The sequence below is a fragment of the Euprymna scolopes genome, chromosome 3, assembly GCF_053919585.1.
Source record: "Euprymna scolopes isolate OS-2025 chromosome 3, ASM5391958v1, whole genome shotgun sequence".
NCBI lineage: Eukaryota > Metazoa > Mollusca > Cephalopoda > Sepiida > Sepiolidae > Euprymna > Euprymna scolopes.
In genome coordinates, this window is record NC_136484.1 from 76768139 (window position 1) to 76791330 (window position 23192).

Consider the following 23192-nt stretch of genomic DNA (forward strand, 5'->3'; position numbering starts at 1 on the left):
AAATGTTCAGGGGTCATAATAGAGGTCAAATTAAAAAAATTGACCGCTTTTTTTTTTTTTTTTTAAATTTTTGCTCAAAATACACCTCCAAACACCCGGGCAACTCCGGGCGTAAATGCTAGCATACATAGTGAAGGTGTGTGTGTGTGTGTGTGTGTGTGTGTGCGTGTGTGTGTTTGTGTGTGTGTCTGTGTATGTATGTGTGCATTTGCCTACGCAATAACTCTGTCAATTTTAATCTACAGACTGGAAATTTGTTATACAGGGTACTGAGATTTGGGAAAATCTTTCTAATTCGTTTTCGGCCAGAAATTTGGCTGTTAGGGGTTAAAGGTCAACGATTTGACCTTTGAGAACTCTACAACCCCCCCCCCAACAATTTTGAGTCTAAACACTTGAAATTTTAGATATAGGTTCCTTGGACATGGATCTAACTTAATAACTTGATTTGAGCGCAAAACAATAAATTTTAAGGGGTCATAATAGGGGTTAAAGTTTAAAAAAAAATGTACCTCTGCGATCTCTACCAAATTACCCAGACAATTTCTAGTCTAAACATTTGAAATTTGACATAACGGGTATTCACATATAGGGCAAGCTTTTTAATCGGTTTGGGTCGAAATTTTTTAGTTACCAATATATAAATGTATGTATGTATGTATGTATGTATGTTTGCATGCCTGCCTAAAACTTTCGACAGATGGGACGGATTTTACCAAGATCAGTATCGTTTTAAAGTTAGACCTTTTAGACGACAAATATCGAAAAATTGGCTAAGAACATTAATTTCTTCACCCTAAACTGGACACTTTTCTACAGGGGTAGGTCGCTTTTTCGCCGATATTTTTAAAAATCATCCTTTCCTTTCAATTGTCTAGCCTTAATTCAAACATAAGTCACTTCTGGTTTGGCAGTGATCGTAACAGCAAAGACGTCACGTTTATTTCCCGTTCTTTTCCTCCTTCGCGATACGGGTTCAAGCCTGCCTTCCACTTTTTTTTTTTTGCTGAACACATACATCCAAACACCCGGGCAACGCCGGGCTGAAATGTTAGTATATATATATATATATATATATATATATATATATATATATATATATATATATATATATATAGCTCGGTAATAAAGTATAATATGTCCTCGACACAATATGTCAAAATCAAGGTCATTTTTCTATCTGATGGACTGAGGCATGGTTCTAAGCAGTTCTAGGAGGTTCACCCTCCCATTTTGTGCATTTTACTTCCATTGAAAAGGACTAAGTTTACTGCTTATAGCCCTAGCATTTTTTGCAAGCGACCGCTCTTCCTCTGAAATGTTGGCTCTTCAAATCACACTTTCTCAACTTTGTTAAAAGGCCAATTCAACTACAAAGGTTATCGAAAGAGGTAAAGAATACTAGAAATCTAGGGAGAATTGTTGTCACTCCAGAGAACGCCACAAGTTGTCCTCAAAGAGAAATCTTTGATGTTAACCTGTGTGACTCCTTTTAGTGAGTAAATAATAATAGTCTCAAGTTCGTGACTCTAAGAATAACATACAAATATATTTTATCTCCTAAAAATGACCGGGCGAAATTTGAAAATAAACTGCGCAAAGACCAAAATGCCTAACTACTGACAAATACCAATAGAACTCTGAAATAACGATAGACAAAGAAGTTCTGTCAGGTATGAGTATGAATTCCATTACGAGTGCCAACACCGATGAAGTATTACAATTTCGTGTCCATTGGTGGCTGTCAACAAGAACTGATGGTTTCTCACTTCATGCGGCATACCATATGAAGCCAGGCATGTGTGCTACTAGTTGAATTTTCTTGTGTGAAATTAACAGACGAAAAATCGTACAAAATAACATTGAAAGCAATGTGCAGAGTGAAGTTAAGGAATCATAGAATAAATTATCGTTTAGTTTAAACTCGCTTTCATATACTCTTTAGATCCATGGAAAGTGCTTATGGCTTAGGACTCTATAGACACAGAAGGGGTTAAAAGTTGGTGTGAGTAAGGTATTATAGAACAGGGGTGTGCAACAGGCGGGTCGCGGGCCAAACCCAGCTCGCCAGACCAGTTAATGTGGCCCTCAGATAGGATTTTGCTTTTTATGCTTACGCATTTATTTATTTATTTATTTCGAGATCGTAAAACTAGTTTTATCATTTTTTTAAATTAACGTCACAAAATATCACGGAAGTCGGCAAACGTTGTATGTTTTCATTTTATTTTAAAATAAGGTGTTATGTTTTCATTTTAAAATAAGATGCACAAAAATATTTTCAAGTTTATGTAAAAACTGGACATCGTTATTATTACAGATATGTTCTTCATCAAAATGTCAATAATATTTAGTTACTGTATCAAAATTGAATTATAACACAATACCAATATTTCTTATACGTAACTTTAATTGTATGCATTGGAGCTATAATAACAATATTTGTAGTTGTTTTATAATTAGTAACCTTGAACTTTAACTTGAACATCATTTTTAAATTTGCTTGCGATTTTTTGGAAAAACAACGCATTATTGGTCAGTAAAATATGTATTTGTTTACATTTCATATCTTTGTCATAACGCCAGTCGAATTTTGCATTCATAATGTCCTAGACTTTTGTCATCTATGCTCCTATAATTTGTGTGTGTGTGTTGATATTCGTATTAAAACCCCTTCTCTCTATTTATTTAAAAGAAAATACAACTTTGTTATATAGGGGGTCGCGGAATTGCATTCATCTGCAAAAATCTAGCTAATTTGCATGTTCTCTTAAATATTCATTTTAATTAATTTCCTATTAGGTTTTTCGGTTTTCTTACGGAATGACCATCTTTACTTAACTATTACGTGTAATTATATTCATGCAGGCATTCTACATGATTTATACTTGCGTAATATTTGCATAAAAAGATTATACAAACGTCTTTCTTTATATATATATGTATGCGTATATATATTTGTTTAAAAATTTTGCCTACAATCTTCTCTATCAGTTTTTAGGCTAGACATGAAACTTCATGTATAGGGTATTGGAACCCACGTGAAACTTCATGTATAGGGTATTGGAACCCATGTGAAACTTCATGTATAGGGTATTGGAACCCATGTGAAACTTCATGTATAGGGTATTGGAACCCATGTGAAACTTCATGTATAGGGTATTGGAACCCATGTGAAACTTCATGTATAGGGTATTGGAACCCATGTGAAACTTCATGTATAGGGTATTGGAACCCATGTGAAACTTCATGTATAGGGTATTGGAACCCATGTGAAACTTCATGTATAGGGTATTGGAACCCACGTGAAACTTCATGTATAGGGTATTGGAACCCATGTGAAACTTCATGTATAGGGTATTGGAACCCATGTGAAACTTCATGTATAGGGTATTGGAACCCATGTGAAACTTCATGTATAGGGTATTGGAACCCATGTGAAACTTCATGTATAGGGTATTGGAACCCATGTGAAACTTCATGTATAGGGTATTGGAACCCATGTGAAACTTCATGTATAGGGTATTGGAACCCATGTGAAACTTCATGTATAGGGTATTGGAACCCGCGTGAAACTTCATGTATAGGGTATTGGAACCCATGTGAAACTTCATGTATAGGGTATTGGAACCCACGTGAAACTTCATGTATAGGGTATTGGAACCCATGTGAAACTTCATGTATAGGGTATTGGAACCCATGTGAAACTTTATATTTGGGTTTTAATCGGGGAAAATCGGTGCAAAAATGTGAAAATGAAAAAAAAAATGAAGTTTTCCTGGTGAAGTTCGAACGACGGCATTATGAATTATGCATGCGTAACGTAATAACTTCATGTTTTAATTTTTAGCCTTGCAGCAATGACTTAGTCCACAATAAATTGTACTCTACATTGCACTGTAGTCAAGTATCATGGTTCAATTGTGCTCTGAAAAGAAACATCTATTTCCAACGCGTCCCTATCTTATCAAATAATCAACTGTTGATTTTATAGAATTATTTTTACATAATCACTTGAACTAAAGTTAAACGTACAAAAGTCAATTATCATGGTTCAATTATGCTCTAAAAAGAAACAGTCATTTCGAACGCACTCCTGTCTTATAAAAAAATTCTACAGTTGTATTTTTAGGCTGGGCCTTTCTGCTTGTGCGGTAATAAAACTTATCAAATACACGTGTAATATTAGGTTTTATAAAAGCGTTAATTGTGGTCAAAATCGAAATTTCTTCTTTAACGAATTTTTTCGATTATCGATTTTCGATATATATGGGAGGCATTCCGATCCAAAACCTACGTATTAACACTTCAAGATACATTAAGTAGTTTCAAGTGAAATTTTAAAAAATCGGCCAAACTGTTTTGGAGTCTATAGATAACTCTCTCTCTCTCTCTCTCTCTCTCTCTCTCTCACACACACACACACACTCACACACACATACACACACAGTTCCTTTTATATAATAGCATACATACATACATACATACATACATACATACATACATACATACACACATATTTATATATGAAACAGTTCCTACCAAACGATTCTGTTAATTTTTCGTCTACAGACTTGAAAGTTGATACATGGGGTATTCTGACCTGTGGCTCCAAGTTTGTTTTTAGCCGAAAAAATAGCTGTAAATTGAATACATTTATAGGTTCAACTGCGTTAATTTGTCAAGTTTTTATACGCATGTTTCGTTAGCTCAGATAGTAGCGAATACCGCTAGAGAGTTACATAATTTGGTTTCGATTCTAGTCGATGGTACCCAAATTGTACTTTTTAAATCACAACTATATATTGGATACACTATAATAATCAACTGAAAATTGGCTCTATAATGATAAATACGAAATTCGAATATCACATGTAAGCGAATTTTTCGAATGGACAACGCCGGGCGGCCTGCTAGAACAAGTTAATCCTATTTTCAAAAAAATAAGAACTTTTACAGAAGCTACTAACTCATCACTATCTTTAACTATCATACACTTACAACATATTATAACTATCAATATCAAAACTAATACTAACACCTCGAAATAATTCTAACTTTTAACACAATAAACATGCACACCTTTTCCAATAGGAAATGGTAAATGGTACTCCCTACAAAGAAAACTCTTCGCAGTTGGGTTGATAAAAAGAAGCAAAAATCTATAAGCATTTTTTCGGCAAATTCAAAGACGTTGGTCAAAACTCGTGTCTACAGTTTTGTCGATAATTTTCTGTTTGCGCTTAAAAAATGTAACACATGAATGTGCATCAACGAATAAATACATTTTTAGTATTTGTTTTATTAAATTTTATTAAAACTACTGCCTTTATCTCGGGTGTTATTCTCAAACTGTTTCGGCCGATATAACCTCCTACCTTGTACTTTATATCCATTCGATATCTCTTCGGAATTTCGAACGTTTTATTTTATCCATGGGGTAATTTGCTCTCATTACGTCAGCTTGACCATGGCGCAGCGGATACAATTTTAAAGATATAATTAGTTCAATGTGATAGTTTTTTGGCGGTTGAAGACTCAATTTTCAGTACCGGCGATACTCAGAACGCAATTAGAAATGATTTACAACTTCTACATGTTTATAGCTGACGGAACAAGGTCTACCCCGAGAGTTGAATAAATGGTTTCAGTTCGAAATTCCCTTCGAACTTCCGTGCACATTTTCGAGTTCGACACAAAGATCTTCGAGTCCAGCATGAGGCACTTGAAGGTCGAAGGTTACATCAATTGAAATGTTCTGAAAATAATATCCAATATGAGAACAGTAGTCCGAATAATCCAAATAATACACATATGCAATTTAAGTTCTCTACGCAAATCTTTAATAATTCGAACACAAACCTTTAATAATTCGAACACAAATGTTTAATAATTCGAACGCAAACCTTTAATAATTGAACGCTCAATTCTAATAATTGAATTAATCTTTATAAAAGAAAAAAATCGTAAAATAATAAAAGGCAAAGCATAAATTTAATAAAGTAAGTATTATCGAACCCGCGACATTTTTGAGATTGAAATAAAAATAAAATAGCTTGTGAATTCCGCAGATATTTTTTTGCATCTATTCTACTGGAGTGCCTGTATTTTGAACATTCAATATAAAATAAAAAATATAAATAACTAAAACGACTCACCTTTCGTTATTCGTCTGGTAGATAATTCCAAAGATTTCAACGTTTCCAAGCGCTGAAGAAATGCAGTCGTCTTGCCGCCCAGTAAATAACTAAATTAAATCAAACTGGCTATCACCGGATAGATAAAATGAATCTTATTTTATAAAAGGTCGTATTGCATAAGCAGATGAAATATATATAAAAAAAATACAAGCTTGTAACCGTGATCTATCATCTCTTGAGAGCATGGTCATGCAAACTAGGTCTCCTTAATAGATCTTATCATATTCGAAGTACATTTCAATACAAATAAATTTTTAAAACGAATAAAAAAATACAGGATTGTTGACCCAACATTAGCGTTTGTCGCTGAGACCGCTTTAGGGGTTGGTTGTATCCAATTAAACCAGAAAATGCCCTGATTAGATTTTCGATTGTTATTTGGGGCGGGAATGTCATAGGTTATCTAGCAAGGATACGTAGTGATGTCTGGGTGTGTAAAATGATGTGTATCCAATCTATGAAGAAATAAATATTTCAAAGTGTCCTTTTTTAACTCTATTACACTTCACACAATTGTTAAAGAAAAAAAATAACATTGGAGAATACATGTTTCGTTGAGTTTCATCTAACAAGTGGCTTTAATTAAATTGTGGCCCCTAAATACAAGAAATGACCCCAGTTTTATGTGACAAATTCACTTAATTTAGCTACATGATACGATTTCTACAAAACAAAACAAAACGAAACAAAAAATAATTAATATATCATGTTGGTGCAAAGGTTTTGCTGATTTATAGAAGGAGGATTTTAAACCATTTTTATTTATTTCATACATATAGTTATTACTTGAACATATCACAATGATTACTTTTTCTTTCAGATTATTAAAGCATCATTCATATTTTCTGTAAGATGATTCCTTGCTGTGACTGCTTTACAAGGATCAACCACAAAGTGTAGTTCAGTCGAGCTTCTTTTATGGCAGTATTGATAGAATAGACAGAGACAAGCAACGTCTCTTCTGTGAAATAGGGCTTGTAGGACAGATAAGATATATCCAACTAGATTTCGAAGGTGGTTTCGTACTCTGCCAAGTCAGAAAATGTAGTACCTCCCCAGATTTGAGAGCAATACTCCACCTTAATATGTATCTGACTTTTATATATATAGAAGGTTTTATCTAGAGTCAGGTACTTTCTTGAACTCAGTGAAAATTATGTTAAAAATTGTCCTCTTCAACTAATAAAAACAAAACAGAAAAACCAACCAATAAAGCATAACTATTTAGATGTGAGATTAAATAGTTTTCTCTTAGAAAATAACGTTTTCAGGGATTTAAAAAGTCTTTCCCTAAATATTTTATTCGTTTAGTGACATTTTATTCTTTAAGTTTTTTGAAAACCCTACCTGCTCTTTGTTTCCTTGATTTTGCTAATATGAAATAATTTAACGGTAATGTGAACAAATTGTTGCTCAACTCCCCCGGGCTACCCTTATAAACACAGTAGCCTCTCACACTTCAGTGGTATTATGCCTTATTTAAGCCAAACAAACAAAAAAGATCTTGTTTGGACTGTATAAAAATGATAGATTTTGTTATATTTCAAATCATATTTAATGATTTTTAATGGAGAGGGGGGAGGCAATTTTGAGATTTTTTACTTATATTTTCATTTCCTTCTAATAATTAGACTTGCAATTTTTTGATGATTTCTTTATTTACTTGGAGATTTTTCATTTTGGGATGAATTTTCATATTTTTATTGACTTAATTTTTGGTAAATTTTTCATCTCTTTACAAGACGATATATTTATTCAATTCGAAAACTATTCAATATGAATTTTATCTTGTTCAAGTTACCATTATAGACCAGTATATTAAAGCGGAGTGATATTAACGAGATATCTTCACTGATATTTGCTTTGTCTAATTATAACAACTAAAATTACAAATCGTTCAAGTTTGGACATGTTATTTCTTTTCTACTTTCCCGGGAAACGCCGAAACACAGGTTTACTAGTTAAAATAAAATTAATTATTGATTTATTTCAGAAACGTTTTAAAAACAAAGACTGTTTAATGACCTTGCGGTGTTGGAGATAATTTCAATAAAAACAGATAAGCTCCTTTTCTCCACATTAAAAAACGACCCTGGTGTCTACCTTTGTCCCGTGGGGAGACATTGTAAATAGGGACTAGGCATGAAAACACGTTTACTGCGAGGTTAAAAATAAAAATATGAACCAATACCTACTACGTTATGCATTCGTAATGCCGGCGTTCGACCTTCACCTGGCAAATTTCATTTTTTTTACACACTTTTGCACTGATTTTTTCACCGCTAAAACCCAAATATAAAGTTTTGCATGGGTTCATATACCTTATATATGAAGTTTCATGTATGTAGACCAAAAACTCTGGGAGGAGTTTGGTAAGCAAAATTTGTTAAACAAAAATATATAAAATACATAAATATCTATCTATCTATACTCCTATGAATTCGTTTTTCTCGTGTGTGTATTGATATTCATATTAAAAACCCTCTTCTCTATTTATTTAAAAAGAAAATACAATTTTCTTATATATGGGTCGTGGAATTGCATTCCCTAGCAAAAGATCTAGCTAATTTGCATATTCTTTTAAACATTCATTTTAATTAATTCGCTATTAGTTTTTTTCGGTTTTCTTATGGGATGATCATCTTTAGTTAACTATTACGTGTAATTATATTCATGCAGATATTCTACATGATTTATACTTGCATAATATTTGCGTAAAAAGTTTATAGTAAGCACAATATTGTTTGAATATATATTTATGTATACGTATGTATTTTTTAAAATCTATCTATCTATCTATCTATCTATCTATCTATCTATCTATCTATCTGTCTGTCTGTCTGTCTGTCTGTCTGTCTGTGTACATTTCACTACGCAATAACTCTGTCAATTTTAAGCCTACAAACTCGAAATTTGATATACAGGGTACTTAGATTTGGAAAACTCTTTGTGTTCAGTTTTCAGCCAGAAATTTGGCGATTAGGGGGCCAAAGTTCAACGATTTGACCTTTGAAAACTCTACCAAACTCCTTCGACAATTTTGGGTCTACACACTTGAAATTTTAGATATAGGTTTTCTGGACATGGATCAACTTAATCACTTGATTTGAGCCCAAAACAATAAATGTTCAGGGGTCATAATAGGAGTCAAAGTAAAAATATTGACCGCATTTTTTTTTTGGGTTAAACATACACCTTCAAATACCCGGGCAACGCTGGGCACCCATGTCAGTATATCTATAAAGGTAAACGTGTCTGTGTATCTGTGTGTTTGTCTGTGTGTGTGCATGTGTGTGTGTGTGTGTGTGTGTGTGTATTTCCTTACGCAATAACTCTGTCAATTTTTAGTCTACAGACTCGAAATTTGATATACAGGTACTGAGATTTGGGAAAATCGATGTGATCGGTTTTGGGCCAGAAAATTGTCTGTTAAGGGGTCAAAGTTCAACGATTTGACATTTGAGAACTCAACCCAACTCCTCCGACAATTTGGGGTCTAAACACTTGAAATTTTAGATATAGATTTCTTGAACATGGATCTAACTTAATAACTTGATTTGAGCCCAAAACAATAAATTTTTAGGGGTCATAATAGGGGTCAAAGTTAAAAAGAAATTTGACCTCTGCGGTCTCTACGAAATTACTCAGACAATTTCTAGTCTAAACATTTGAAATTTTTACATAAAGGGTATTCAGAGATAGGGCAAGCTTTTTCATATGCTTGAGTCGAAAGATTTTAGTTACCAATATATAAATGTATGTATGTATGTTTGCATATCTGCCTAAAACTTTCGACAGAGGCGACGGATTTTACCAAATCGGTATCGTTTTAAAAGTTTGACCTTTTCTACGACAAATATCGAAAAATTGGCTAAAAACAACTTCAACTAGGCACTTTTCTACATGGGAGTGGTTAACATAAGTCATTTCAGGTTTGGCGGTGGTCGTAACCGCAAAGACGTCAAGTTTCTTTCCCGTTCTTTTCCTCCTTCGTGGTATGGGTTCGAGCCTGCCTTCCTACTACCACTTTTTTTTTTTGCTCACCATACACATCCAAACACCCGGGCTACGCCGGGCTGAAATGCTAGTATCTATATGTGGTTAAAAGTAAAGAACCTTACCTCATGCATCGTGCGGTCAGTGTGGAAAGTGTAGTGAGAAGAGAACAGTTGGATTTTGGAGTTGGATTTTGGAGTTGGATTTTGGAGTTGGAGTTGAGTTCAAATTTAACGTCAAGCTATTTCGGCGCAGTGACAAAAATGGGTGACAAAGTAAGATTGAGCAGCGATATCCTGATGCCATTTACTGGAGAAGGTGACGTGGTTGCGTGGCTTAACAAGCTGAAGTTGGTGGCAAGGCTGGAGAAGATCGGGGATGTAGCCACTTTAATATCTATGTATTTGGAAGGAAGTGCTCTAGCGGTCTATCTAGAAATGGAAGAGACGGATCAGGCCATTGCTGATAGCATCGAGAACCGGTTAACGACCGCATTTTCCGAGAGCACGTTTGAGGCTTACAACAAGCTCAAAAGAGTCACCTGGACTGGGGAGTCTGTGGACGTGTACGTGACAGAGATAAGGCGACTAGCGGGATTGGCTGGATATGGGGGACGCAGCCTTGAGAAGACTGTAAAGCTGGTGCTTGTAACTGGTTTCCCTGATCGCATCTCCATGGAACTGAAACGACTTACTGATATTGAAACCATGGAGGTGGAGGAGATTCTAAGGCATGCTAGAGTTTTGGCGAAACAGCCCGGTGAGCTGAGGGCGGTCGCGGCTGCTGTGGCAAGCGGAAAGGAGCGACCAGTGATGAAGCAAGGCCGTGGATTTACCGGTAAATGCTTTCGATGTCAAGGACCACACCTGATGAGAGACTGTAGGGAGCCACGGTCAGACATTATCTGTTTTCGGTATGGCCAAATAGGGCACATTAGCAGGAATTGCCATTCGCTTCCGGGAAACGAGTAAAGGGGTGCTATTGCGCCAGTAGTCACCCCTTTTATACTGAACAGGCGTATGAAAGTTTGTTGCCACAGTTAGTGATCACCATCAATGGAAAGAGGGCTAGAGCTCTTGTTGATACTGGATGTACAACAACACTCATTACTACGAGCGTCGCCAACTCTTGGAATAGAACCAGCAACGTTAGAGCGGTGGATGGCAGAGAAGTGGAATGCTGTGGAGAGGCCGATGCGGAGATTGTAGTAAGGAATATGCCATTGCGGCTAAGAGTGATCGTGCTGGATAGACTGATTGCAGGAATTGATGTGGTGTTGGGCCTGGACGCGATAGACCGACTGGGAGGAGCTACTATTGCTAAAGGCCAGGTGAAGTTTGGCAATCAGAGTGCAGCGGGAATAACAGGAAGTGTAACCAGGGGTGATACCAACCAACCATCGAAACCCCGATCGTGTCTAATTGAGGATGATGACTTTCGAGCCTGCTTCGATGGCGAAAAATGGATGGTAGAATGGCGATGGACCGCGGAGCCACCTGTATTGACGAATCGGGTCAGCTGCTACAAAAGCATACTGAAAGGAGCTGCGGAGCCGCAGTTTGAAAAAGAAGTTGAGAGATGGATAGATGAAGGAATATTAATGCCGTGGTCAGGGAAAGTTGAAGGAATTTTGCCACTCATGGCTGTGGTCCAACCTATTAAGAGGAAAGTTAGGACAGTGTTGGATTTCCGTGAGCTGAAAAAGTTTGTCGCTTTCACACAAAGGACGGAATCGACGTGTGTGAAGAAGTCGTAAGGAAATGGAGGAGGATGAAGCAGGCAACTAAAATTGTGGACCTAAAGTCAGCCTACCTCCAACTTCATGTTGATGAGAAATTGTGGAAGTATCAATTGGTAGAGTACAAAGGTCAAGTTTATTGTCTGACCAGATTAGGATTTGGTCTGAACTCCACACCAAAGATAATGGCGGCAGTTCTTAAGACAGTGTTGGCCAAAGACGATGCAGTGAAGAGAGGCACCTGCTCTTACATCGACGATGTACTAGTGGACGAAACGGAGGTGACTGTGGAAAGGGTGAGAGAGCATATCAAAGCATATGGACTGACGACAAAACCACCTGAGTCACTGGAAAACGGAATGGCTTTGGGATTTCGACTACAGAACAATAAGGCAGGAAAATTGATGTTTGGGCGAGGAAATGAAATCCCTGAAGCCAAGGTTGACCTAGCCAAGAGAGAGCTTTTCTCTATATGTGGAAAGCTGGTTGGCCACTACCCAATAGCTGGATGGCTGCGAACTGCGTGCAGTTTTAATGACAAGAAGTCATTGCAGAAGTGAAAAATGGACCCTGTAAGAGGAGAATGTCATGTAAATGAGGGCCATGAAGGGGTGATATGGACTGATGCTAGCAGTGTAGCATTAGGGGTATTATTGGAAATAGGAGAAGTGGCTGTTGAAGATGCTGCTTGGCTACGCAAAAAGGATGATAGCGCCCATATCAATGTTGCGGAACTCTATGCTGTGATGAAAGGCATCAATCTGGCTCTAAAATGGGGGCTACAGATAGTGAACATTAAAACAGACTCTGCAACAGTGGTGTCGTGGATTAAATCGGATCAAAACAAAAGGAGCAGCGGAGATGCTTATTAAGCGTAGACTTAAGAGCTGGGAAACTGCGTAGTTTAAACGGAAGTTACGGGAAATAAATCCGGGCAGTCTCGCAGAAACAACTTACGAAAAATATTTATGTTAAATTATTTTCATAACATGCAAACATTCATTGACTTTACAGATAGATTTTCTGAAAATTTCAATTAAATTGGTAATGTAGAAATATGGTTTTATCGATGTTGAACGAACCAAGAATTACACACACACACGCACACACACACACACACACACACACACATATATATATATATATTTATATAAGTGTGTGTGTGTGTGTGTGGAGAAAGATATATATGTGTGTGTATGTATGTATGTATATATATATATATATATATTCATATTTTAGAACGGACCCAATGTCTAGCATTGAAGCTCTCATTATCAAACATAGACTGAGGTGGAGTAGTCATGTGGTGAGGATGTCTGACAGTCGACTTCCCAAACAACTCCTTTATGGCGAACTCGCCGAGGGAAAACGTCTGGCTCAAAAGCCTAAAATGAGATACAAAGATTATTTGAGGTCCACCTTGAAAAAATTTGAGATGGATGAGAGAATCTGGGAAAGTCTTGCTTTGGATCGTGAAGAATGGAGAAAGACCTTGCGGGGAGGTGTGGGCAAGTTTGGGGCTGATCGAACCGAGTATGAGCGACTGAAACGTGATATCCGGAAGGGGAAGGTGTAAGAAGCAGTGGAAGGGCTGGGGCGCCAAATTGGTCTGGAGTGTGAGGTGTGTGGGAGATTATGTCTGAGCAGAGCTGGACTGATAAGCCACCAGTTTTGTGTTGCCCGATCTAACCTGTGCCAACTCCGGCCGAACTTGAAAAACAGCAGGTGGTCTAAAGCGGCATTTGAATATACATAGAAGTGACCATCAAGAACGTGCTGCTAGTGCTGCACATGTCTGCACAGTGTGTGCCAAAGAATGCCAGACTTTGGCAGGGCTTAAAAGCCACCTTTGTGTGGCCCATCACTTATTCGTTTTCATGTTTCTGTATATATATTTTTTATATGTACTATATCAAGTAATGGCAATATTCGAAAACGAATTTGCTGCCATCATTATATACATATATATATATATATATATATATATATATATATATATGTATAGAAATATATAGAAAGATATATATGTATGTATAGAAATATATAGAAAGATATATATATATATGTATAGAAAGATATACAGTGGCAGTAAAAAGAAAGTCCGCACTTGTAATTTTGTTAAAAACTGCAAATTTAAGTTAAATTTAATGTAACTGTTTAAACAAAATATATCTCATTTGATTTGCCTTTTATCTCCGTATGATTTTACCTGTTCATATTTGACTTTTAATTGAAATATTCTAGTGTTCACGTCAATTTAAAATAATAACTTCAAAATGAGGAGGCAAAAAGAAAGTCCGCAGCAACAAATCCGCTTAAAACCAACTTAAATTATCGCCCCTAAATCAATTAAAAATATCCACCAACGGTCAACAAAGCATCTCTAATCGTAATTGTTGTTGTAACATTAGGTCATACTCCACGACTTTCTCTTAGTGGTCGTCAGAAGCTCATTAATCTCCACCTTTCTGGTTTATCCAATCGAGAAATCAGTCGCGGATGTAAATGTGATGAGAAAATTGTACGAACGACTGTGCAAAAGCACCGAAACACTGGCAGTGTTTGTGATGCCCCTAAATCTGGTTGTACTAGAGTTACTTCTAACATGGAATACAATGCTATAAAGATCCGCAGCCTAAGAAACAGATTTGAAACGGCTCTCCAAATCCAACAACAGTATAATCTTGTTAATAAGTTCTCTCTTTCTACTGTCAAGAACAGATTAAAGGAATTTAATTTGCGAGGATATATTGCAAGACGCAAGCCAATGATTTCTGTAAAGAACAGAAAGCGCTGTCTGGACTTCGTCAGATGTAATGAAGATCATGACTCTCTATATTGGTCAAAAATACTTTCTAGTGAAGAATGTCAGTTCAATAAGCTAGGCAGTGATGGTAGACAGTACGTACGTCGGAGGAAAGACGAAGAATTTAATCCTAGGTGCTCAATTTCAACGCTGCAAATATTGGAGGTTCAGATTTGGTGTAGGCATTAGTAGTACCAATCGTCCAGGGCCTGCAGTTCGCTTGCAAGGTCGAATTAATTCGACCAAGTACATTAATATGTTGACTGAGTATTTTCTACCCTACTTTGGTCGGAATTTGGATGATAATGCCATATTCATGCAGGATAATACTCCCATTCACACAACTGGCAATATCAAGAGGTTCCAGGAAGAGCATAATATTCTGTGTTTGGATTAGTCTGCACAATCTCAGACCTCAATCCTATCGAAAACGTATGGCATTACATAAAGCAATATCTACGCAATGATAAAATTTCAAATTTGGAAGAACTTTGGACAAAAATTAAAGAAAAGTGGGATGCCCTTTCTCCGGAGTATTACTGCAGTCTAATTCAAGGAATTCCTAAAAGATCGCAGGCTGTCAAATTGCCGAAGGGCTATGCTACTAAATATGAACTAGTTCATCGTGTTCCTGATGTATTTGTGTGCATTAATGTCCTAAAGTTACATTTAAATAACAATTTTCCGTTGTGCGGACTTTCTTTTTGCCTCCTCAATTTGAAGTTATTTTTTTAAATTGACGTGAACACTAGAATATTTCAATTAAAAGTCAAATATGAACAGGTAAAATTATAGAAGAATAAAAGGCCCATCAACTGAGGTATATTTTGTTTGAACAGTTACATTAAGTTTAGCTTAAATTTGGAGCTTTTGTCAAAAACTAGCATGGGTGCCCGGCGTTGCCCGGGTGTTTGGAGGTGTGTGTTGAACAAACAAAAAAAAAAAGTCGTAGTATGAAGGCAGGCTCGAACCCGTACAGCGAAGGAGAAAAAGAACTGGGGAAAACGTGACGTCTTTGCTGTTACGACCACCGCCAAACCGGGAGTGACGTAGGTTTAAATTAAGGCTAGACAATCGAAAAGAGTGGATGACTTTCGAAAATATCGGTGAAAAAGCGACCCCCTCTGTAGAAAAGTGCCCAGTTGAGGGTGAAGAAATGAATGCTTTTAGCCAATTTTTCGGTATTTGTCGTCTGAAGGGTCTAGCTTTAAACCGATACTGATCTTGGTAAAATCCGCCGTCTCTATCGAAAGTTTTAGGCAGACATGCAAACATACATACATTTATATATTGGTAACTAAATTTTTTTCAATCCAAACCAATTAAAAAGTTTGCCATATCTCTGTATACCCTTTATGTAAAATTTCAAATGTTTAGACCAGAAATTGTCTGAGTAATTTCGTAGAGACCGCAGGGGTAAAATATTTTTAAACTTTGACCCTATTATGACCCCTTAACATTTATTGTTTTGGGCTCAAATTAAGTTATTAAGTTAGATCCATGTCTTAGAAATCTATATCTAAAATTTCAAGTGTTTATGTCCAAAATGGGCGGAGGAGTTTGGTAGAGTTCTCAAAGGTCAAATCATTGAACTTTGACCCCTTAACAGCCAAATTTCTGGCCGAAAACGGATAACAGTTTATCCAATTTGGACACCTCTGATAGAGAGAGAAAACCTTGAATAACAACATAGGTTGAATAACAACATAGGTTTAACATTAACAAAAACCAACTAAGAATTGTCCTAGTGGCATATGTCCTAGACGTTGTATCAAAGTTTACAGTTACCCAAAGGTGCTGAGTTCAATTTTGAACGAAGGCAGTGAAAAAGTAACATTGAAAACAGAGAATCAGCAACTATGTCCCAAAGCCTAGCTGGAGTCCGAACACGGTACCCCCGTAATAATAATAAAGGGTTGGGTTCGAAACTCCTAACAAACGGTTCACCTGACGAAGGCCGGAGGGCAAAACGGCCGAAACGTTGTGACAATAACAACCAAGATGAGGAAGTCAGTCCGACAATCTCAATCAATGAAAACACCTCATCTCAAAAATACAGACAATTACAAAGTTTATCCCAAATCTCAATACCCTTAATCAGAATCGGGAATCGGAAAAATCGAAACTTTTCAAGGTATCGGAATCGGTATAGGAATAAAAAAAATACCCTAATTCCCGATTCCAAAACCTATGCCTTAAAAAACATGATAAACTTAATTTTACATTGTTGGCACTTAAGATAAAATAATGAACATTTATTCTTTTAAGTACCTTGTGGTATTAAAATCTATCTTCATAATAATAACATAAACAGTACGTAAATTTATTTTACTTGTGCCAAAAAAGGGAAATTTTTTCCTTTGCCCGGTCATTAACAAACCTGACAAAAAAAAAACTTTAATGAATTAGTTGACTTCGATGTTTTCATACTTCTACGCTAGGCACATTTTGGTTACAGCGTTTCTTTGATTATTTCGGCATGTAGTGTCTGTTAGTAGTGTTTACTTGGCATAAAAGCAAATTCTCAATATGCTAATAAAAGGTCATAAACCCACATCAAGTAAAAAACGATTCATGGTTTTAATTGAAGCAATCTTATCAGTTAAATTTAAATTCTTTCCACCGATAAGACACGCAAATACACAGATGGAGACTGAAAATTTGTCTGCCAACAAAAATGTAAGTGCGTTTTTCTTATATTTCATTTCATATGCAACCTTGTTTGTACTTTTTCATGTAAATATAAAAGTTAACTGGATTATTTTACTATATAAAAATTATTGTTGTTGTATATGAAAGTCTTCAACAAATCCCTTTAAACAAAAGTGAGATTAGGTATGAACACCCTGAAAAATTTGTCAAGGGAGAAAAACATAAATTCTTTTAGAATGTACAGTTTGACATATAAATTTAATGTAAGAGATGACCCGAATTTCTAAGCTATTCTAGTATTTTATGGCAGTTTACTGGGCATTTTGGTATTTTATTGGGCATTTTATTAACTTCTTAAAATAATTGAGTGTAATTTTATTATCATTCCAGTCAGACTTGGGGTTAGTGGTGAAAAATTAAAGTTATAGAAGAAACTCCAATCCGAATTCTAAAATAATTTTTTCCGTTTTTTCTGTCAAGTATTTTTAGAATGTTCAGTCACACATAATCACCTAAAAAGTAGAAATTGATTTTGGAAGGCAATTATTTAGTTACGGGTGTTATTACAGTGCCCGGAAAACTCGTCCATGGAAAATTCGTTCGCGGAAAACTTGTCCATGGAAACCTTGTCTGTTTTTGCTAGGTAGGAAAACTGATGCATAATTGAATAAATATAGATTGAAAACACATTTTATGACTGTTCTTGTAGGAGATATTGTTTTTCAAAGAGAGTACACACCCCATAATATTAAAAAATTTTTTTTACTTGTTTACTCTTGCTTTAAAAAAGATAAAATCGATTTTACTAATGTTCGTTTTCTACCTAGCTTGCTAAGTTTTCAGTAATTTAACTTATTTTAAAGCGTCCATTCAGTTAAAAAAACAAGTAGTGTCGAATGTTACGTGAGAACAAGAAAAAAATGACGTGAGAGGATCGCATCTTGGGAGTTTCGATAATAGCACAAAAATAGAATGTTTTGTATTACTATACACAAAGGTACGAAAAAGTTGTTAAAAAAACAAACATATAACAATTAAATGTTATCAAAGGCAAGAAAAGTTAATTTTCTACCTAACTGGATAAGTTTTTAATATGTTTATTTAATGTAAAATGTTTATTCAGTTCAAAAAACAAGTAATGTTGAACACTGCCGGAGAACAAGAAAAGATAGCTGCGATGCCTTTGAAAACTCAATAATCATTTCAAAATAAGAAATAAAACAAAATGGTGGCAGGTTTTTCTACCACAATTTTGGCAACTTTTTCGAATCTAAGTGTATAGTAAAACAAACCCGAAATATGTTAAACATTAACAAAACATTGTTAATGACCCATTCCATTGACATCGGCCCGCTGATACGATATGAGCATGTGATCGAGAAAAAGCTAAAGTATTCACCAGAGAGACATCTCCTACAAGAGAACCATATTTAAAAAAATATTTATACTCATTTATTGTTGTTTTAAAAAGGATAAAATGATTTTACACACAATACATGTCACGGTAACATATATTGGGTGTGTTTCTAACAATATTTTGTTTAATTTTATGTTTAAAGCATTATCAGAATTTCAAATATTTAGGGTGTTTGTTTTCGCCGCCATTTTCTTGTTCATACCGACCGATCGACTACGTATGTTTTTCGAACCATTTGAACGCTTTAAAAAGAATAAAAACACTAAAGACTTTTCCAGATAAATAGAAGAGTAACTTATTTTTCCTTTACTAATATTTATTTGGTGCGAGCTCGCCGCCATTTGTCTTTTTCACATATACCGAAAAATACTGTATGTTTTCCGAACCGAATAAACAAATGAAATAAAAACACTGATCTATGTGTATAGGAATATAAACCTGAAAAAACGTCCATTAATATCGACCCGTTGTCACGATTTCAGAATAGGTGCATTAGGAGTGTCAGAATTCGCCATTAAAAAGGGAGTGATTATGTAGACTCGCTATCTTTTGAAGCTTATAACAATATGAATAATGTAATTTAAACCCTATTTTTTTGTCAATAAAAGGAGAAAAACCAAACTTTAAAATTATAAAATTATATTATCGAAAAATATACAATATTTTTTAAAATCGGGTTTCTTTAAAAAAGATTTCACGAAATTCAACTTTATCTAAATATAATAAATGTATATAAATTAAAAAATCACTTACCTATATAAAATACTAATCAATGGATGCTTGCATTGTTCATTTATGAAAATTTGTCCATATTCATATTTTATATTCCATGTATTTTTTAAATAAAAGAATTTTTTAAACAACTATTTGAAAAGACTGCCATTACGTAAGCATTAACGGTGTTAGCTAGCCGGTGTTTCTTCCTGTTTTGAAATACGGATGGAGAAAAAGGATGTAAAACCGACACATACGCGTAAGCCGTGAAGCCTTGTGTGTGAAGAAATATGTGTCACCGTAGTTAAAAACTAATCACATTTTACTTATCAGTTTTTGCCTTTATAAAAAAAACCATTCGACGAAATTTTGATTTTTTTCTCTTCTCTCAAAGAAATACATATCTAGCTAGGTAAAACATATCTAGCTAGGTAAAAAAAACGAACACTCCGAAAAATCGATTTTATCTTTAATAAATAAAGAGTAAACAAGTAAAAATATATTTTTTAAATATTATAGGGTGCGTATAGTCTCTCCCGAAAACAACACCCCTTAGAATATAAAATGTGTTTACAATTGATAGTTATTCAATAATGGACCAGTTTTCCTACCTAGCAAAAATTAACGAGTTTTCCATAGACGAGTTTTCCGTGGACGAGTTTTCCTAAATTCGTTATTACTTATGTGTCATTCATTTTTGTAATCTTCTCAGTGAGACTGATTTAGACACAAGGTTGGTTTATAATGTACAGATTCCAGCTCTTCAAGAACCGTTATTCTAACTTGGGATTAAAATAAAAATTGCTTCAGTCTAGAAGGATTTCTGTTTCACTGACCGAAGACAGAAAAAAATAGTGTGGTTTCATAACAGGTACTACACTTTGAATTATTTATTTGCTAAAAAATATAACATAGACAAAGGTCATCGAAAATGTGGGAAAGTGGAGATCGCTGGTCCTCCTCTATCTATTTTTAGTTAGAATCATTTCACTCACCGCAATACCACGTTGACTCCTATTCAAAATAGTGTCAATATGTTGAATATATATTCCGGTATCTCTAATGACATTGTTGTAAATTCATAAGTTTCTATCACATGAAAAGAATTTAGGATTTATTTATGTGTTTTCCAATGTGTATTTTGTATATAAATTATCGGTGAGATACAAATAAAAAAATTAACATGTCCGTTTTATATAGTGTTTTATTTTTCACAAAATTATTAAAGAGAAAAAAAACTGACGTAAACAGATTGTTTGATTTTTAAATAATAAATTTGGTATATTTATATTTTAAACTCATTGTGATAAGTAAAGCTGATAAGTAAAGCTCTTAAACAGACCTAAATCGACGCCATGTAATGAATTCATTCGATAGAGGCGGCAGGGGTCTCGTATGCTATAGGTGTGTTTTTTTTTCGGGCGCTTTTGTTATTAGAATCGAAATCTGAATCGGGAATCGTATCGGAATCGGAAATTTAGAACGGATTCGGTAATTGTATCGGAATTGGGAAAAATTTTGCCATCCTCCTCTCACTAATATATATATATATATATATATATATATATATATATATATATATATATATATGTGTGTGTGTGTGTGTGTGTGTGTGTGTGTTATTTATTCGTTTTTGCGATACGTTTTTGAATGAATTCAATTATTTATACGAAAGTGCATTTTTACCTAAATGCTACTTGTGAATAATTTTTCTTTTGACTAATTAGGTACCCCCAGATGGGCATATATATTCTTTTTGAAATATAAATATCCACCGACACGTGTTTCGTCATCTACGACTTATCAGAGTGGCTGAATCTAGCAAGATCCGAAATCGGGACCTCATGGCAAGACGCCTAAACTCTTACCACTGGACCACCTGGCACGATTGTTTGGATATATCGCGATTTACGTAGATGTTATTTTATTTTTTTTTGTTTTTGCGATACGTTTTCATTGATTTATCGTATCGCAAAAACAAAAGCAAATAAAACATCTATGTAAATCGCGATATATCTAAACAGTCGTGCGACGTGATCCAGTGGTAAGAGTTTAGGCTTCTTACCAGGTCCCGATTTCGAATATCGCTAGATTCAGCCACTCTGATGAGTCGTAGACGACGAAACACGTGTCAGTAGATAATTATATATATATATATATATATATATATATATATTCTTTATAAGAGAAGGCTGTAAGTTGATCTTTACAATCAATATATATATATATATATATATATATATATATATATATATATATATATATATATATAGGAGAGAGAGAGAGAGAGAGAGAGAGAGAGAGAGAGAGAGAGAGGGTGAGAAGAAGTAAATGAATGAACAGTCTTACCTCGAGCTATGCTGGTGACAGCTTCAATAGTTATTTACAGTAAATTCATACTCGACCTTATTTTTCTGGTGCAACAGAGACTAATTCCTCATAGAACGTGTTAGAGTAAATCGTACTCATGATAACAAATATACAGTGAAATATTCTGCATCCCAAACTTAAAATAGTTGCTTTCGTAGAAAAATCAGTCTAAAAACAGGCAATGCTGACGTTAATGTTTTTAATTATAGTGGTTTTGGAATCGTATGGACACTTGGTTAGGGAGCAGGGACTTGAAAATGCAACTTGAATAAACGAAAGAAGATAATTTGCATGAATATTTTTATTATCTGTTCACACACACATTTTCGCATTAAAGGTCAAAAGTCAATATCACCTTAATGGGAACATTGTTGGAAAATGTTCCCATTATCTGCAACAAATCCTGGGGAGAAAAAGAATTTACATCCGCTTTTTCAACATTAAATGTAATTTTTCATTGTATTATAAAGCGACGACAGTTACCTTCGTATGATTTTTAAGACACTATTCAAAACTTAACTGCATGTAAAAGTGTGCGTTATTTGGATGTAAGATGACGTAAATATGTGAGTCTTCTGAATGTAAAAGGGTAGTTCGTAGAGACGTAAAGAGTTGCGTCTCGAAAAGTAAATGGAGGTGCCTTCAGGAGGTAAATAAACGCGTGATCGGGAGATGAATGGGTAATTTCTAGAGAGATGGGAGTAAAAGGGTGCGTCCTCGAGTAGAGAAACCATACATCATCTGGAGGTAAATATGTGCGCCTTGGCAGGTAAAACGGTGATCATTGGTAGGTAAAGTAGTGAGTTCTTGTAAAGGAAACAGTCATCGAGAGATAAAATGAGAAATCCTTATGAAGTAAAAGGATGCGTCCGCAGGAAGTAAAATAAATGATGACGATTCAAAAGTAGTCGGACTTGAGTCGCAATTTCTTGTCCAAACTATACAGCGCTAATTTTAAAAAGGCTGACTCGAATCGTAATTTAATCTCTCCATTTTACGACGACAACGATTTTCCAAAATCTCGAATGTTTACTTTAAATTCTCCATAGCAAAATGACAGTTTTCACAAAGTTCGGCTCTCAAATTCTTATTTAAAATTCTCGATAACATGACAATACTTTTCACAAAGTCTGGCTGTCGAATTCTTATTTGAAATTCTCTATAGTACGGCGACAATTTTCACAAAGTCCAGCTCTTGAATTCTTATCTAAAATTCTTCATGCCATGCTGACGATAACTGTAAAAAAAACAAAAACAAATCTCGTCAAATATAGCTTGTAATTTAATAAAATTTAAGAA

General features: G+C 35.0%; 1 protein-coding gene across 2 annotated transcripts in view; it reads right to left on the reverse strand.

The window, feature by feature from the left end:
- Positions 1-22069, reverse strand: part of LOC145256353 (ATP-binding cassette sub-family C member 5-like) — a 327323-nt gene extending 305254 nt beyond the window's left edge. Inside the window, exon 1 of one of the 2 annotated variants that reach the window (XM_080115176.1) lies at positions 21873-22069. The gene's annotated coding sequence lies outside the window, so the exon portion shown is untranslated. Of the gene's footprint in view, positions 1-6158; positions 6284-21872 lie in introns of those variants that run through there. The other variant, XM_080115185.1, reaches the window with a different exon arrangement.
- Positions 22070-23192: the final 1123 nt, after the last annotated feature.